The 19,984-nt window shown below is 44.9% G+C and overlaps 1 protein-coding gene across 1 annotated transcript in view; it reads left to right on the forward strand.

Moving 5' to 3' along the window:
* The window catches only part of LOC139766043 (muscleblind-like protein 1), a 1,286,706-nt gene that overhangs the window by 371,701 nt on the left and 895,021 nt on the right, over window positions 1-19,984 (forward strand). The window lies entirely within an intron of this gene.

The raw sequence follows: 19,984 nt of genomic DNA on the forward strand, positions 1-19,984 counted from the left end.
ATATATATATATAGGTGAGGTGAAGGATATGGAGGAGGATGGAGGAGATGAGGAGCGACCTGAGATTAAAGCCATCACTGAGGAGGAGCAGAGGGCCCTCGCCAAAAACTTAGACAAACTGGGAAAAGACAGATGGAAACTTCTCTTCAAAAAGCTTGGATTCAAAAATGATGAGATTGATTTTATTGAGAAAGATAAAGCAGAGAAGGAGGATAGCGTGGAGAGCCAAGTTGCATTTCTCCTGAAGCTTTGGGTGGAAAATGAGGGTGACGAGGCCAATAAGGAATATCTGCTGTACACACTTGGAGGGCTCAAAATGACAGCAGCTGCTGATGGAGTATTCACTTGATATTCTAAAGTAAAAAAAGATTTTTTTTACAAAGTATCTTAAAAGGCATCATATTTTTATGTACACATTTGTATTGTATATGAAAGATTCATGTTTCATTTTTTCATTCATTTCAAGCTAGAAGTTTCAGTTTTCTAAATTGTTTCTTACATTTTTCATATGTATATATATGTATGTGTGTGTGTGTGTATATGTGCGTATGTATGTGTATGTGTGTGTATGTGTATATGTATATATATATGTATATTATCCCTGGGGATAGGGGTGAAAGAATACTTCCCACGTATTCCTCGCGTGTCGTAGAAAGCGACTGGAGGGGACGGGAGCGGGGGGCCAGAAATCCTCCCCTCCTTGTATTAACTTTCTAAAATGGGAAACAGAAGAAGGAGTCACGCGGGGAGTGCTCATCCTCCTCGAAGGCTCAGAGTGGGGTGCCTAAATGTGTGTGGATGTAACCAAGATGTGAAAAAAGGAGAGATAGGTAGTATGTTTGAGGAAAGGAACCTGGATGTTTTGGCTCTGAGTGAAACGAAGCTCAAGGGTAAAGGGGAAGAGTGGTTTGGGAATGTCTGGGGAGTAAAGTCAGGGGTTAGTGAGAGGACAAGAGCAAGGGAAGGAGTAGCAATACTCCTGAAACAGGAGTTGTGGGAGTATGTGATAGAATGTAAGAAAGTAAATTCTCGATTAATATGGGTAAAACTGAAAGTTGATGGAGAGAGGTGGGTGATTATTGGTGCATATGCACCCGGGCATGAGAAGAAAGATCATGAGAGGCAAGTGTTTTGGGAGCAGCTGAATGAGTGTGTTAGTGGTTTTGATGCACGAGACCGGGTTATAGTGATGGGTGATTTGAATGCAAAGGTGAGTAATGTGGCAGTTGAGGGAATAATTGGTATACATGGGGTGTTCAGTGTTGTAAATGGAAATGGTGAAGAGCTTGTAGATTTATGTGCTGAAAAAGGACTGATGATTGGGAATACCTGGTTTAAAAAGCGAGATATACATAAGTATACTTATGTAAGTAGGAGAGATGGCCAGAGAGCGTTATTGGATTACGTGTTAATTGACAGGCGTGCGAAAGAGAGACTTTTGGATGTTAATGTGCTGAGAGGTGCAACTGGAGGGATGTCTGATCATTATCTTGTGGAGGCTAAGGTGAAGATTTGTATGGGTTTTCAGAAAAGAAGAGTGAATGTTGGGGTGAAGAGGGTGGTGAGAGTAAGTGAGCTTGGGAAGGAGACCTGTGTGAGGAAGTACCAGGAGAGACTGAGTACAGAATGGAAAAAGTGAGAACAATGGAAGTAAGGGGAGTGGAGGAGGAATGGGATGTATTTAGGGAATCAGTGATGGATTGCGCAAAAGATGCTTGTGGCATGAGAAGAGTGGGAGGTGGGTTGATTAGAAAGGGTAGTGAGTGGTGGGATGAAGAAGTAAGAGTATTAGTGAAAGAGAAGAGAGAGGCATTTGGACGATTTTTGCAGGGAAAAAATGCAATTGAGTGGGAGATGTATAAAAGAAAGAGACAGGAGGTCAAGAGAAAGGTGCAAGAGGTGAAAAAAAAGGGCAAATGAGAGTTGGGGTGAGAGAGTATCATTAAATTTTAGGGAGAATAAAAAGATGTTCTGGAAGGAGGTAAATAAAGTGCGTAAGACAAGGGAGCAAATGGGAACTTCAATGAAGGGCGCAAATGGGAAGGTGATAACAAGTAGTGGTGATGTGAGAAGGAGATGGAGTGAGTATTTTGAAGGTTTGTTGAATGTGTTTGATGATAGAGTGGCAGATATAGGGTGTTTTGGTCGAGGTGGTGTGCAAAGTGAGAGGGTTAGGGAAAATGATTTGGTAAACAGAGAAGAGGTAGTGAAAGCTTTGCGGAAGATGAAAGCCGGCAAGGCAGCAGGTTTGGATGGTATTGCAGTGGAATTTATTAAAAAAGGGGGTGACTGTATTGTTGACTGGTTGGTAAGGTTATTTAATGTATGTATGACTCATGGTGAGGTGCCTGAGGATTGGCGGAATGCGTGCATAGTGCCATTGTACAAAGGCAAAGGGGATAAGAGTGAGTGCTCAAATTACAGAGGTATAAGTTTGTTGAGTATTCCTGGTAAATTATATGGGAGGGTATTGATTGAGAGGGTGAAGGCATGTACAGAGCATCAGATTGGGGAAGAGCAGTGTGGTTTCAGAAGTGGTAGAGGATGTGTGGATCAGGTGTTTGCTTTGAAGAATGTATGTGAGAAATACTTAGAAAAGCAAATGGATTTGTATGTAGCATTTATGGATCTGGAGAAGGCATATGATAGAGTTGATAGAGATGCTCTGTGGAAGGTATTAAGAATATATGGTGTGGGAGGAAAGTTGTTAGAAGCAGTGAAAAGTTTTTATCGAGGATGTAAGGCATGTGTACGTGTAGGAAGAGAGGAAAGTGATTGGTTCTCAGTGAATGTAGGTTTGCGGCAGGGGTGTGTGATGTCTCCATGGTTGTTTGATTTGTTTATGGATGGGGTTGTTAGGGAGGTAAATGCAAGAGTTTTGGAAAGAGGGGCAAGTATGAAGTCTGTTGGGGATGAGAGAGCTTGGGAAGTGAGTCAGTTGTTGTTCGCTGATGATACAGCGCTGGTGGCTGATTCATGTGAGAAACTGCAGAAGCTGGTGACTGAGTTTGGTAAAGTGTGTGGAAGAAGAAAGTTAAGAGTAAATGTGAATAAGAGCAAGGTTATTAGGTACAGTAGGGTTGAGGGTCAAGTCAATTGGGAGGTGAGTTTGAATGGAGAAAAACTGGAGGAAGTGAAGTGTTTTAGATATCTGGGAGTGGATCTGGCAGCGGATGGAACCATGGAAGCGGAAGTGGATCATAGGGTGGGGGAGGGGGCGAAAATTCTGGGGGCCTTGAAGAATGTGTGGAAGTCGAGAACATTATCTCGGAAAGCAAAAATGGGTATGTTTGAAGGAATAGTGGTTCCAACAATGTTGTATGGTTGCGAGGCGTGGGCTATGGATAGAGTTGTGCGCAGGAGGATGGATGTGCTGGAAATGAGATGTTTGAGGACAATGTGTGGTGTGAGGTGGTTTGATCGAGTGAGTAACGTAAGGGTAAGAGAGATGTGTGGAAATAAAAAGAGCGTGGTTGAGAGAGCAGAAGAGGGTGTTTTGAAGTGGTTTGGGCACATGGAGAGAATGAGTGAGGAAAGATTGACCAAGAGGATATATGTGTCGGAGGTGGAGGGAACGAGGAGAAGAGGGAGACCAGATTGGAGGTGGAAAGATGGAGTGAAAAAGATTTTGTGTGATCGGGGCCTGAATATGCAGGAGGGTGAAAGGAGGGCAAGGACTAGAGTGAATTGGAGCGATGTGGTATACCGGGGTTGACGTGCTGTCAGTGGATTGAATCAAGGCATGTGAAGCGTCTGGGGTAAACCATGGAAAGCTGTGTAGGTATGTATATTTGCGTGTGTGGATGTATGTATATACATGTGTATGGGGGGGGGGGTTGGGCCATTTCTTTCGTCTGTTTCCTTGCGCTACCTCGCAAACGCGGGAGACAGCGACAAAGTATGATAAAAAAAAAAAATATATATATATATATATATATATATATATATATATATATATATATATATATGTATTTGATGTCATGCCTCAAGTGAAAAAATGTACCTTGAGGTGAAAAAAGAGTTGGTATTGCCTATGCTAGATGTACATAAATGATAATTATTATGATTATTGCAGTGTATACATTGTTTCACGTCTTGACCTCTGTGATACGTGATTACCTGTGTTTGAATGTGAGGGAAGGGAACATTGTACCCTTTGCAATCCCGTCTCTCACCCCCACTATGTATTTGACGCACATACGTGAATGTTCCGGTACTGTTTACCCCATCGTGCCATACCCTGATGCAAACCCCGTAAATCACTTAGAGGATCACCACCTTGTCACCGATTCGGAGTTTGGTTCTCGACAGAGTCGTTCATGTGGGACCAAAATGCTTGGTCTAGGATGTGATCAACATGTATAGATAGAGTGGTTGATGTCATCTCTGTATTTTTATTTGTAAAATGCGATCGATCATAATGTGCTGCATCAGAGAGTACTAGAACATGTTGTCACATTGTGTAGTTGGTCTTTGCTGGCAGTAAGTAGAGTATTAGTGTTCAAGCCTCGGATTGGTCAGACGTAACAAGTGGTGTGCCACAGGGATCACTGTAGCGACCGGTTCCGTCGTGTTTTTATCAGTGACATTTATGATGGGATGCGGTGCCAAGATGTAAGGATGAAGACGACACTAAGATGGAGAATAAATGCTCCAGCAGAAGTTAGAATGCCCGCTTCTACAAGCTGACGTAGACAGATCGCACAGGAATTTTAGCTTCTGTGATTGCATAGTTTGACGCATCGATAATATGAACGAAAACGCAGACACTACGGCATGATTTCTGTTGAACGACGGAACGTACGTAAGTGAGGAGGGAAAAGATAAGTGTAATGATCTCCAGTGACTTTCAGGCAGGTCACCAGCTTACAGAATCTGAAGAAAAAAATTTAGCTTTTGACGAAAAAAAAAATTTAGCTTTCATTAATAGGTCGTTCGACTTCAAGGAACTGATTCTCGCTCTTTATAGTTCACTGGTGCGTCCGTGCCCGGAATATTGTATTGATTTTTGATCAACTTTAAAAAAAAAAGAGTTGAGTTAGAGCGGAGAGCTACCAAGTTGATGAGTCGAACTGAGGAACAAGTTGAATATCTCTCAGCCGGCTCGACAACTTTACACGAAGATAAGTTAGAGAGGAGGTTATGAGATGCGACATGATGGTACAGGGCTGTGGAATTATCAGACGCTTTGATGATCTCAATCTTAGCGGCTGTTCAAGACTGGATTCGTGCGGTACCACCAACCCGTAGTAATGGTTACACACTCTTAGCCAGGACTTGTTCTTTATGACAGTTTTATCTCTCTTCCCCCTACCTTACCATCCAGATCGGTGGTGTACTAGTAAGAGTAGTTGAAAGTGTAACGCCATATATATATGTTGCAGAAGAGACTCGACAAATCACTTCACTTCAGGGCCACGACAGAGACAGTTACTGTCGTTTCCACCACTACATAGAAAGGTTCGAGGTGTTTCCCCAAGTCATCTGTTTTCTTTCCCCTCCCTCACCACGCTAATCTCTAGGCTTCCACTCTGTTCTTCAGCGGCGAACAAGCACCGAAAAGGAGCCATTGGTCTGTTGCTGTGCGTATTCCTTTGCCATTGCTTTGTGTCCGTGTGTTCCACTCGTCCACAACTCTGGTGCAGAAGTAATGCTTCCTCACGTCCCTCCTGACATATTTCCGGGGCTGGGTCCTGCTGTGTGGCCCGCCTGTTTAGCAGTCGCTTGTGGCAACGTAGATGTGGTCCTGGCCAATATTACGACGTGTGATGACTGCAAAGTATGCGTTACATTTATGCAACGTGATCATTATACTTGTGTCCGTCCCAGTTGGAAAGAAAAGGACACACACACACACGCACACACACACTCTGGCTAGTGTGGAGTGGTTAATGCTGTCACTCGGGTCGAATCTCAGGGGCCTGTGTGGGAGTGCCGGACCAGCAACTGCCTGACTACCGGCCCGGCTGTTATCTCTTCCTTTTGAGGCTGTTCTAACGGGTCCCTCGTGTGTGTGTGTGTGTGTGTGTGTGTTCCAGGACCTCTTTCCAGAACCACTTTCCCAAGAGCTCCTGAGGCTGCGCTACTTCCAGGAGCAGGGTAATGATGGAGTCTTTTGGAATGAAAAGTTCATCGACGACACTTGTCTGTACTCGCTCCCTGTCTATGGTCGGAGCGATGACACAGCCTTGCCCGCGCGCGATGACCTTTCACTCTCGGTGTATCCACGAGAAGGAAGAGTCCGGTAACGCCTGCGTGTGCGTGTGTGTGTGTGTGTGCGTGTGTGTGTAAAAAGATCAATATGTACACTATTGTAGATAGTGAGATTAGAAACGTTGGTATATATATATATATATATATATATATATATATATATATATATATATATATATATGAGATGCTTGTATTGTATGTGGGTGTAGAGAGGGCCAGAGCGTGGTTGGATTAGTGTATATAGTACTGTATAGATCAGTGTTGCTACAGGATGTGTTGGTAATTTCCAGGAATTTCAATAATTTATTTACTCCTCTCAATTGTCGGGTGAAGGGAGGGAGGGAGAGTGGACGATCAGACCGGGAGGGAGATGATGGGTGATTAGGGGGTGGCTGGAGGGAGGAGGAGGAGGAGGAAGGGGGTGTGGGAGGAGGGTGGGTGGACGGTCAGATAATTGTCATTGATCGACCGGCTGGTAATGAAGAGTTGAAAATAGCCATCAAAAAAAAATGGGGGGGGGGGGACACAGGTTAGATGTCATTGGTGGATATTTATAGAGGGGTAAAGATATTCATCACAATTATTGTTCGAGAAAGAAATGTATTAATCACCTTAGTGTTTTGTGGTTCCCATTGACTCGTATTGAAAAGCCTGTGTATCGTAGTATGGCTTCCAGGTTTCCAGCAGGTATCGTGCAGATGTTTCACTGGGGATCGTTCAGGAGGTTGGGCCATGTCGGAGTCATTTGTCACTTGACTACGGCTTTTTGACGTAATTTGGTCCCTGGGAGCCATCTAATTTTATCCTGGTTGTTTGTTTACCGGTGTGAGTTCGGGATGGTTGGACTTGTTTTGTGCATGACTGTGGCAGAGACCGGGGGTCCGTCACACACACACACACACACACACACACACACCGGCGGCTGCATTACAGTGGCTTGCCTGCGACTGGCTGGGAAATAATTACTAATTACCCGTAATGATAATTGTGATAATGATAATGATGATAATAACGACAGTTTCTCTTAACATGTTTGGGTTACATGTTCGCCCGTACTAAGTGGGTTCAACTTTATCTTATTTGTAGCAGAAATGTGTCTCACCTTGGGCGGGGGGGCTCGTCGAAAGGACATTTTGCTCCATAGGAGGTGCAGGACCCCGGGGGATGAGGGTAACACTGGGACTGTTTATTAAAGAGGGGTCCTGTCACACACACACACACACACACACACACACACACACACACACTGTATATATATATATATATATATATATATATATATATATATATATATATATATATATATATATATATATGTCCCTGGGGATAGGGGAAAAAGAATACTTCCCACGTATTCCCTGCGTGTCGCACAAGGCGACTAAAAGGGGAGGGAGCGGGGGGCTGGAAATCCTCCCCTCTCGTTTTTTTTTTTTAAATTCCAAAAGAAGGAACAGAGAAGGGGGCCAGGTGAGGATATTCCCTCAAAGGCCCAGTCCTCTGTTCTTAGCGCTACCTCGCTAACGCGGGAAATGGCGAATGGTATGAAATATATATATATATATATATATATATATATATATATATATATATATATATATATATATATATATTGGTATCTTGAGGTTGACAAAATCGTTGTCTATTTGAGATGGCAGTAGAGGACTACGGTGTGATGATGATGGTTCAGGTGTTTCATAAAGAGGTTTAGGTTCGATTGTTAGATAAAGTTAGGAGACACCGACACTACCTGTTTGAAAATGGTACGTGGTTTCTGCACCAGGACGATCCTCCTCCACACACCGCTGTAGCTGTTCAAGATTTTTGGGCAAAAGAGAAAAAAAGAATATATGAATACCACACCCCCTATATTCACCTGACTTCGCCCCATGTCACTTGTTTTGTGTTTCTAAAAATCAAAATGAAGTTGAAAGGTACACAATTTGATGGCCTTCCAACGTCCATGATAATGGGAGAGTGGGACTGGTTCGGTTCACAGTTGAAGACTCCCAGCGTCGCTTTCAATGGTGGCAGAAACGACGGGTCGCTTGAATATTATCAGCGAGGAGATTGCTCTGAAGGGGACTACTTATGAATGTGTCCCATGTACACTGTTCCTTAAGATTAAGGCTATCTGCATATATATATATATATATATATATATATATATATATATATATATATATATATATATATATATATATATATATATATATATTAATATATATATTAATATATATATATATATATATATATATATATATATTAATATATATATATATATATATATATATATATATATATATATATATATATATATATATATATATATATATATATGAATTTTTATACTTAAAAGCTGTTTCCCGCGTCAGCGAGTTAGCGCCAGGAAACAGACGAGGAATGGGCCATACACGCGCATATACATACATATACGTACACATACACAGACATATACATATATGCACATGTACATATTCATACTTGCTTACCTTCACCCATTTCTGTCGCTACCCCGCCGCAAGAGGAAATAGCATCGCTACCCCCCGCTTCAGCGAGGTAGCGCCAGGAAAACAGACAACAAAGGCCACAATCGTTCACACTCAGTCTCTAGCTGTCATGTATAATGCACCGAAATCACAGCTCCCTATCCACATCCAGGCCCCACAAAACTTTCCATGGTTTACCCCAGACGCTTCACTTGCCCTGGTTCAATCCATTAACAGAATGTCGACCCCGGTATACCACATCGTTCCAATTCAATCTATTCCTTGCACGTCTTTCACCCTCCTGCATGTTCAGGCCCTGATCACTCAAAATCTTCTCCGTCCTTTCACCTCCAATTTGATCTCTCTGTCTTCTTTGTCAATCTTTCCTCACTCATTCTCTCCATGTGTGTGTGTGTGTGTGTGTGTGTGTGAGAGAGCAGTGTGGCAGTGTGTGTCCCGGATGGCAGTGTGCGTCATGGCTCCAAACCCACCCGTGGCAAGGCTCAGGCTTGTGAAAGTTGTTTGTTATCATTGTCATCGCTGCTGGAGGCGCGAACATTTTCTGGCGCATGTCACTGTGCGTCAGGAAACGTTTGACAACAAACATATTTGTTTTTAATCCAGGTATTTACTGCTTTAGTCTCGTTATTCTTGTATTAATTTTGTCTTAGAAACGTTACTGATTTTTTATTTGATGGCTTTTAGGAAAAATCAGGATGGATTAACAATCATTTAAGAGGTAAGAGTATATATTTGTCTAGGCTGGAGTAGGTTCGCCAGTACACAATAACCTCATAACATTCGCCAGAGGCGATTGCAGCGTAATGCTGCTCAATGAGGGTACGACACTCGCTCGTAAAGTGTGGGGCAAAGATTTATGGAGCTTCCACAGCCTGTTTGTACGGTACTTCATGTCCTCTTGTTTACATTGCAGAAATCCTTAAGGATATATATATATATATATATATATATATATATATATATATATATATATATATATATAGAGAGAGAGAGAGAGAGAGAGAGAGAGAGAGAGAGAGAGATGTTGCCGGACTTCACGTACAAGAGGTTGCACGGTGAGTGAAAGTTCACCTTTAGCGAGGTTTTGTCACTGGGAGTACAATCTCATCGAAGAACCTTTTACTCCAAGGGAGCCTGGATTCTCCTGCTACTGGAAGTAGCGCAGCCTTGGTCTGCAGGATGCTGCAGCTAGGAAGAGGTCCTGGGTAATACCAGGATTCTTTCCTGGCAACTGGGATAATCGTAGATGCTGTATCATCGTTAACACACGAAGTGTACACTCTCGTGAGGGGGGGGTCTTTCTCGCCACAAAAGGAGCCCGCCTTACCCTTCCTTCGTGTGAAGCTCAGCTTAGAACGTAAAATGCCCCATAAGAGAGTCTGTAGGGCATTACTGAGAACAATAATAATTATATATAAAGATAATAATGATAATAATAGTAATGATGATATAATTAATACTAATTATATAATAATGATATTGATATTGATAATAACAGTGATAATGATAAAATCGTGAACATTTTTTATTTCAGAATGCCTAATAACTTGATTAAGTCCACATAATACCCCCAAGAGACTCACTTGTTTGAAAAAAAAAGATATATATATATATATATATATATATATATATATATATATATATATATATATATATATATATATAATCTTCCTAGAAACGCAGTAGACCTGTGTTATCCATCATAATTTTCATGACAGGTAAATTTACAGTAAAGTGGTTTAAAATCTTAAAGTTTACCAGATTTTCTCCAAGTGGTAATTATGGAGACTTGGGCACACACACAACAGACCGATAAGGTGGACAGAAAAGTCAGAGTCTCCTTGTGTGTGTGTGTACTGATGTATTCGTAATTACGTGTTTGTACGGTACGGGGAGGGAGTTCTGCCCTCCTACGTCCCCCCATCTTGCTTAATTACTTATTTGTACTGTACGGGAGGAGGGAAGGGGCTGGGCACTCGTGGGACCCCATCACTCTTGAAATTCCTCTACAATCTGACATAGTTTTCAGTTTCATTGTACCGTCCACATTCACTGTCTCATATAACTCGGTTTAGTTCATTCAATTTACTTGTTTGTTTTTTTTCTATGTTGGAAGTTCCAGTCACGGACAGAAGTCCCCATCAAGGCCGGGCCTTAATTGAAATATAGAGAGAGAATTATGAAACGGGAAAAAAGAAAAGACAAGGAAAAGTATTTACGAATTTTTGAGTGAAAAACATGTCTTGTAAAATGTGCGAGGTCATCAGGCGGGATGAAAAAGAACTGAAAGGTTTTGATCAGGTCACCCCTCGCTCTTTTCTCTTCCATGATAGGCAGATTCTTTTTAGGCTTCTAGCCATTGCCTGTAACTCGGCTCTCGTAATTCTGGTACCATCTTTATGTCACTCCTTCGGACCTTCTCTGTTAGCTCTTTTTTTGCTTCTGAAAGTTTGATGACCAAACTTGAGAAGGAACATGATGTTAGTTTTGTACTAATGAAGAGTTTGCTGAGTATTTACTTATCCGGATAACTGAATGCTAATTTATCATGTGTCACCAGACACTTTGTCTCTTCTCCTATGTGCAACTCTGGCGACAATTTAGGGTTGATATTGACTCCCAGGCCCATTTAAACACATATTCCTGCAGCTTATTTCTTGTTAGATGATATTCATAGTTATTCAATTCAATGGATATTCAATGTGTCCCATCTTCATTATTGTACATTCACTCAGGTTGAATTTCATCAAATATGTAACATACCAACTTTAAAGTCTGTCTACCTACCCGTGTAAGGAGATGTAGTTCTCGCTTATTTCTTCCCTCATGACCATGGCATCTACAGCAAACATGTTCAGGTAGGAGTCCAGTCCCTCTGGCCAGGTAGTCACATAGATCACAAGAAGAGTATTGGTCCCAGCTAGTACCCTGTGGCACACCGCTGGTGACCTGGACCCAATCAAAGCCAGCTTCCCTGACATGCTTCCTTTTTTTCCCTTTCACCAAGGTAATCTTCTGTACATTGCAATCTCCCCCTTATTCCTGCTGAAGATCTAAAGTCTTTACCAATCTCCTGTGTGGTACAGTGTCATATGCTCTCTGGATGTCCAGTTACATACAGACCATCCAGCCTTCTCTCATGTTTAAAACAGAGCTCACTTTCTCTTAGAAATCTTTGGAGGCTCGTCACACACGACCTTTATTCCCTTAAACCATGTTTTTTTTCTCACTTGGGCATCGTGCATCATCTGATTATCGTTTCAGTAATTTGTATATCATGCTCTTTAGGGACACCAGTCTCTAGTTCAGCGCGTTCTTCCGTCCACAATCGTATTGTGAGGTGTGACGTGTGCCGCCTTGCACTACCTCGGCACTTCACCATCTTTAAGTGACAACTTGAACATTAGTTTTAGTGTATCTGTCCACCTCTTCAGCCCATAGGGAGAGACTGGATCAGAACTCTTCAGTATTGTGTGTCTGTATCTTCCTACTTCACATTTCAAGTGATTTCCAAGACTTCCTCCGCCATACCACCTCACCGGTGTTGTGGCTGTCGTGTCTTTCACTGTGGGGGAAACATTTTCCAACGTGTCATTCAGTTACTCGTATATCTTAACATCTTCCTGTAGAACTCCGTCCTCTGGGATCCCATAGCCTCTGTACTGACCATTTACTCCTAATGAATTTGCAGTAAACGTATTGGGGTGTCTCATGCCTCGTCCACGATATTCGTTTAAGATTTTCGTTGTCCCTCGTTTCAGCTGTAGTCGTTTCTTGCTGTCTTTATCCGTGTCCGTTGCTTGCTGGCTCGGGTGCCGCTAGTAACCTCACAGTCTGCGGCACATCGCTAAGCTAAGCCCTTTCGCTTTTTGACGTCTTGTACCAAACCAACCACCCAACCTCTCTCTCTCTCTCTCTCTCTCTCTCTCTCTCTCTCTCTCTCTCTCTCTCTCTTGTTCGTTCGTTCGTTCGTTCGTTCTTACCCTTTGCTCTATATTTGATGTTGGAGGTACGCATTTTCCTACTGCTTGCTTGTAGATTTCGCAGAAGCTTCCACCACGATGCCCTGCTGCCCGGCCGCTGATCTCCGTTTCCCAATGTATGTTATCTTAAGACATTTATGGGATGTGTATAATTAAAATGATTGTGTACGCCCTTTGAGTCAGGTTAGACCATTGCTGCTTATTTTCCCACGTTCATCACATGTTCTGACCTAAGCTTCACGTGATGGGTTTTCTCAGTTAATGTATCGTCCACGGTCATCTCGATATCCATGTTAGTATGTCTGAAGATAACGTCATCAGTCGCTTTCATCCTCGTGTGCTCACCAACCTGCTGGTTCATATGAGACACTTTCCTGTATACACTTGTGAGAAATGTTTCCATAGTGTGTGTGTGTGTGTGTGTGTGTGTGTGTGTGTGTGTGTGTGTGTGTGTGTGTGTCAGTGTGTGTGTGTCTGTGTGTGTCTGTGTGTGGTCCGCAGGGAGGAAGGTAAGAGGGAAGAAAATATAGTTTGAGGTAAAGAAGTGTGGTGTGTGGTGGGTATTGTATTGACCCTTGACCCCTGGCCCTCGGCACGACACAGCTCACAAGGCTCACAGTTCTCCTGTGTTCAGTATCACTCTTGTGTTACACTGTCTTTATGAAGGTCTTTACGTGTTTAGTGTTTGCATTTGTGTCTCTTATGTTGGTAATATATACATTTTTTGTTGTTGTATCTTGTTAGATGTTTTCAAGTGCCCATACTGTTTTCAGTAATGTATGACGACAGTGAATGTTTTCTTTTTATTTCGTAATTCACTCCTTCCTGTAGTGGCTCCCTCATGTACAGCTGTGAGGAACTGAAGTTGTAGCAGTTCACTCTGCCACTCACACCACCATGGCTTCCTACCCCCATCCTAGCTCTCATGGTCCACGTATGATTGTGGCGCGTCTCTGGTCTTGTTCTGGTTCATATCTTCTTGGCTTCCAGGGCTGAAAGATGATAGTTTCCAGCCCATCTGTACGTCCGGTACTTATGTGGTCCTTAACAGCTAGGAGGAGTCAGATGCTGTTGCTGCTGCTGCATACACATATATCCACGCAGCCGACTTCCATAACCGAAATCTTTGGTGGAGAGGTTGTGATCTCCTGGTTATTGTTGTTTTGAGAGCCAGAAACACCAAGGGAGGACAAGGGGTAGTTGTAGTAGTAGTAGTTGTTGGTGTTGCTTTTCTCACCATCAGGTAACTACTGGGAACCACCAGTCGCTGGTGATGTATGTAGATGATGCCCACTCCCTCCCTGATGGAATGCGTAGCTTGTTGACAACAAAAGCATCATCATCAACAACAACAACACAGGATGACGACCCCAAGACCACAGCACTACGACCCCCGGGTATAATGATGTGGTCTCTGGTGACGTCCTTAACGGGTCGTGGAAAGGCCACTCCGTCTTGGTGAAGGGTCTTGCTGTCGTGCTCAGTGGTCGTACCGTTTTACCCAGGTCAGGCTAGTATATACGTCACGGGTCGGATTCGAACCCTGGGTAGGACGTCCGCTCATATATGGACATAGCGAGGCAACACTGGGTGACCACTGGCTATGGCTTTTAACTTCCGTGTGGCCGAGGTATCGGACCCCCTTACCCAGGGTTCGAAGCCGACCTATGGTGTATGTGCATCTGTCTGTCCATCGATATATACACTCTCTCTCTCTCTCTCTCTCTCTCTCTCTCTCTCTCTCTCTCTCTCTCTCTCTCTCTCTCTCTCTCTCTCTCTCTCTCTCTCTCTCTGTATATATATATATATATATATATATATATATATATATATATATATATATATATATATATATCATGGAGCTTGAATCGTGTGGATGGACCCGACTAGTACCTACTGCATGACATGAGGTGCCATTGACTGGAACTTGCCATGAGACAGGGCTGTCACATGGCCCGGTTATGTACAGACAAACCCTGCCCAGAAATGACCCAGCACCTTATCGTTGATAAGAAGATATCCGATACTCCTACAGGGTATCTAGATCTTGCATCTAGTCGACCAACTGACGATGTGGAAGAGTGTAAGCTTCTGTAATGAACCAGTATTGTAACAGTTCACGTGGGGTCTGACGGTGACCCTTTGAGACCTCTGTAAATCCTTTGGCGCTACCGCTCACAAGGATGAGCATGGGGTGCACTGTAAACTTGCCGCCGACAGCTGCACAAATCAGATCCTCACCGCAGAGAGAGAGAGAGAGAGAGAGAGAGAGAGAGAGAGAGAGAGAGAGAGAGAGTCTGGGCGTGAGTGGCTTTTTATTCAAGACGCGAAATTTCTGTCAGCATATGTTCACATACAAGTTCCACTCAGGTCATTGTCTTGAAATTACGCGATTGTTTATATTCAGAGAGAGAGAGAGAGAGAGAGAGAGAGAGAGAGAGAGAGAGAGAGAGAGAGAGAGAGAGAGAGAGGAGGGGTTAGCCAGCTCGTGTGGTACGGTAGTAATGCTTCCCACGCCAGTGTGTGACACGCCTGTGTCAGCCACCAACCTTATCTAAGGGTAGTTTGCGTCTCATCTGTTAACCTTTATCTGGGCAGCCAGACACTCCTCAGGTTATTTATGCCTGTGGATATAGCCTGCTTAACCCCTTCACCACCACGACGGTGCGATCCTTGAGCACGACCGTACCAGCTTGGGTCGAGGGCTGGGCCAGACTTGTCATAACCAAGGCCCGACGTGCAGCCACTCTCCCTTCCCGCTCCTCGTGAGAACGAACCTCTGAAGTCTGGGTTAACGAGAGGTTCGAACGTCGTCCTCAAGGGTCGTCGTGCCCTTGTGTTCAACGGTCGTAACTTCGTGTGGAAGGGCCGTGCCCAAGGGTCGTACTTTCGTACTCAAGGGTTTTTCGCCGTCGTGTCCAGCGGTACCGTGTTGAAGGTGGTTGAGATAGTAAAGATAGACTGGACTGATGTGTAGATTCAGATTCTAGTAAATATATACAGGACAGGAGATTTCTCTCGAGTGTGCGGTTGGAATCCTGGTGTCTCGTCCCGTGTGAGGGAAGTGACAGTGATTATTGGGAGTTAACGAAACATTTACCAACAACCTGACGTCTACACTTGAGCTGTAAGGCGCCAGTGTGGTGAGGGGGAAGGGTTGTGGATGCTTCCATGTGTGTGTGTGTGTGTGTCTGGAGTAGTATACTACCTGGTGTTCTGGCTGGGTGTGAGACGGTGGCATGCCATACAAGTGTGTGTGTGTGGAGGACGTGGGAGGGGGGAGGGACGTCTGACACCAGAGGGTACAGTGAGTTCACAAGACACGTCAGGTGTAGGTCACACCCGGCCGGGCGGACCCGTGGCTCAGGTAGTGCAGGTGGTGAAGCCCGGTGGTGGGTTGAGGACGACCCGGAGGCTGCCTGAAGGACATGGGTGCCGCGAATCCTCTCAACTGTAGTCTCTCCTTATTCATACAGCCAGGTCGCTGCCTTTGTTTATATGTTTGTACGGCGTCAGCAGCTGTTGGTGTTGCTGTATTTGCATAGTCGCGACCTCTGACTTCTTTGTTTATACTATACGTGTGTCGCCCACCGTTATGGCTGTGTTGTGACCCCTCATGTCTGTCCTGTTGCTGCTGTTGCTGGCTGGATTCTCTCTCTCTCTCTCTCTCTCTCTCTCTCTCTCTCTCTCTCTCTCTCTCTCTCTCTCTCTCTCTCTCTCTCTCTCTCTCTCTCTCTGTATTTGTTACTTGTATCGTATTTACAATATTTGTTATGGCTAAAGAGGACTCTGTTGTGTCTTCATGCTAAGGTCTCTCTCTCTCTCTCTCTCTCTCTCTCTCTCTCTCTCTCTCTCTCTGTATTTGTTACTTGTATCGTATTTACAATATTTGTTATGGCTAGAGAGGACTCTGTTGTGTCTTCATGCTAAGGTCTCTCTCTCTCTCTCTCTCTCTCTCTCTCTCTCTCTCTCTCTCTCTCTCTCTCTCTCTCTCTCTCTCTCTCTCTCTCTCTCTGAAGCTGCTCGTAAGTCAGCTTGTTCATCAGAGGGAGGTCCTCACTGGAGGTGATAGAGTGGAAGGTCAGGTAGACTGGAAGGTCTGGTGGTCTGGTAGACTGGAAGGTCTGGTGGTCTGGTAGACTGGAAGGTTTAGTGGTCTGATAGACTGGAAGGTCTGGTGGTCTGGTAGACTGGAAGGTCTGGTGGTCTGGTAGACTGGAAGGTTTAGTGGTCTGGTAGACTGGAAGGTCTGGTGGTCTGGTAGACTGGAAGGTCTGGTGGTCTGGTAGACTGGAAGGTTTAGTGGTCTGATAGACTGGAAGGTCTGGTGGTCTGGTAGACTGGAAGGTCTGGTGGTCTGGTAGACTGGAAGGTCTGGTGGTCTGGTAGACTGGAAGGTTTAGTGGTCTGATAGACTGGAAGGTCTGGTGGTCTGGTAGACTGGAATGTCTGGTGGTCTGGTAGACTGGAATGTTTAGTGGTCTGGTAGACTGGAAGGTCTGGTGGTCTGGTAGACTGGAATGTCTGGTGGTCTGGTAGACTGGAATGTTTAGTGGTCTGGTAGACTGGAAGGTCTAGTGGTCTGGTAGCCTGGTAGGTCTGGTGGTCTGGTAGACTGGAAGGTCTGGTGTCTGGTAGATTGGAAAGTCTGGTAGTCTGGTAGACTGGAAGATCTGGTGGTCTGGTAGACTGGAAGGTCTGGTAGTCTGGTAGACTGGAAGGTCTGGTAGACTGGAAGATCTGGTAGTCTGGTAGACTGGAAGGTCTGGTAGACTGGAGATCTGGTAGTCTGGTAGACTGGAAGGTCTGGTAGACTGGAGGGTCTGGGGTCTGGTAGACTGGAAGGTCTGGTGGCCTCCTCGTCAGAGCTCCCCACACTCTTCATCATATTCGTGCCAGTGAGCCTCACCATCGCAGCTAGCTTGGCTTACGTATATCGTCTTCCGTATGATCATCTGGTGTACTCTATTGCCCCACGTCCATTGTCTCCTGCGTCCACACCACTACAGTAAATCTCGTATGTCATACAAGTCCTTTGATGAGGTTTAAGCCCATTATCCCCACGGTACGACCCTTGAACACGTCGGTAAGACCCTTGAACACGACGGTAAGACCCTTGAACACGACGGTACGACCCTTGAACATGACGGTACCACCCTTGGACACGACGATGCGACTCTTCAGCACGACGATACGACTTGAACATGACGGTACGACCCTTGAACACGACGATACAATTCTTGAACACGACAGTACGACCCTTGAACACGACGGTGCGAGTCTTCAACATGACGATACGACTCGAACACTACGGTACGACCCTTGAACACGACGATACGACTCTTCAACATGACGGTACGACCCTTGAACACGACGATACGACCCTTGGACACTACGGTACTACCCTTGAAAACGACACTACGACTCTTGGACACGACGGTACGACTCTTCAGCACGACGCGTCGCTACGTCCCTCGGGCAGGTTTGCCTGAGCTTTGACCTGACCCGTAGGGGTCAGGTCAAAGGCCACACCATCCTGTCCAAGGGTCATATAGACGTACTCAGGGAACGTACCGTCGTTCGTGAGAATCGTGCCGTCGTGGTCAAGTGGTTATGACTTCATGATAGCACGTGTGTTATGGTCCGTGTGACCCAGTTGTGTCGGATGCGTCCAGGTGTCCGTTCATGGTCAACAAAACTTTCATCTGTAAACAACAATATTATTACACTGCTCCAGAGATAATGTTACGCGTTATCAGTCGTTTATGTACGACCAACGGGTAGTTCTCGTATGACCTACCAGTATTGTAAATACGACCTACCAGTAGTACACGTACGACCTACCAGTAGTACACGTACGACTTACCAGTAGTACACGTACGACTTACCAGTAGTACACGTACGACTTACCAGCAGTTCACGTACGACCCACCAGTAGCTCACGTACGACCTACCAGTAGTTCACGTACGACCTACCAGTAGTTCACGTACGACCCACCAGTAGTTCACGTACGACTCACCAGTAGTTCATGTGTGACCCATTAGTAGTTCACGTACGACCCACCAGTAGTTCATGTACGACCCACCAGTAGTTCACGCGCGACCCACCAGTAGTTCACGTACGACCCACCAGTAGTTCACGTACGACCTACCAGTAGTTCACGTACGACCCATCAGTATTACACTTACGACCTACCAGTAGTTCACGTACGACCTTCCAGTAGTTCATGTACGACCCACCAGTAGTTCACGTACGACCCACCAGTAGTTCACGTAAGACCCACCAGTAGTTTACGTACGACCCACCAGTAGTTCATGTGCGACCTACTAGTAGTTCACGTACGACCCACCAGTAGTTCACGTGCGACCCACCAGTAGTTCACGTACGACCTACCAGTAGTTCACGTGCGAGCTACCAGTAGTTCACGTACGACCCACCAGTAGCTTATGTACGACCCACCAGTAGTTCACGCACGACCCACCAGTAGTTCACGTGCGACCCACCAGTAGTTCACATACGACCCACCAATAGTTCACGTACGACCTACCAGTAGTTCACGTACGACCTACCAGTAGTTCACGTACGACCCACCAGCAGTTCACGTACGACCTACCAGTAGTTCACGTACGACCTACCAGTAATTAACGTAAGACCCACCAGTAGTTCACGTACGACCCACCAGTAGTTCACGTGCGACCTACCAGTAGTTCACGCACGACCTACCAGTAGTTCACGTACGACCTATTAGTAGTTCGTGTACGACCTACCAGTAGTTCATGTACGACCTACCAGTAGTTCACGCACGACCGACCAGTAGCTCACGTACGACCTTCCAGTAGTTCACGTACGACCCACACCGTGCGGGGTGTAACAGGCTACGCTGCACCTCCCTTGTTACCCCCGCGCCCGTTCGTTGCAAAGTTCGTCGCTGCCAGACAACTCTGCCAGACAACTTGTGCTTCTTACAGGGATGTCATGTACTCGGCTCGGGGTCAGAGAGGGAGTATTGATGTCTGGAGGGGGAGGTCAAGGGGTCAAGAGGTCGATGATGAGCGTGGCGCTGACCTGTGTCGTGGCCGTTTGATTTATGAGTCGCGTTTTGTGACACCTTGTTAAAGCCCTAGAGTGGAGTTGAGCATCCAGGCATAAGAACCGGTCATCCCGTCTCACAAACAACCTTCGTGAACTGTACCGTTTCACTGTAAATGTTTTTTTACAGTTAATGAAGTGTGTTGTACATCGCAGTGCACTGTATTTATGTATATATATATTTTTTCACT

The sequence above is a fragment of the Panulirus ornatus genome, chromosome 56 (genome assembly GCF_036320965.1).
Source record: "Panulirus ornatus isolate Po-2019 chromosome 56, ASM3632096v1, whole genome shotgun sequence".
NCBI lineage: Eukaryota > Metazoa > Arthropoda > Malacostraca > Decapoda > Palinuridae > Panulirus > Panulirus ornatus.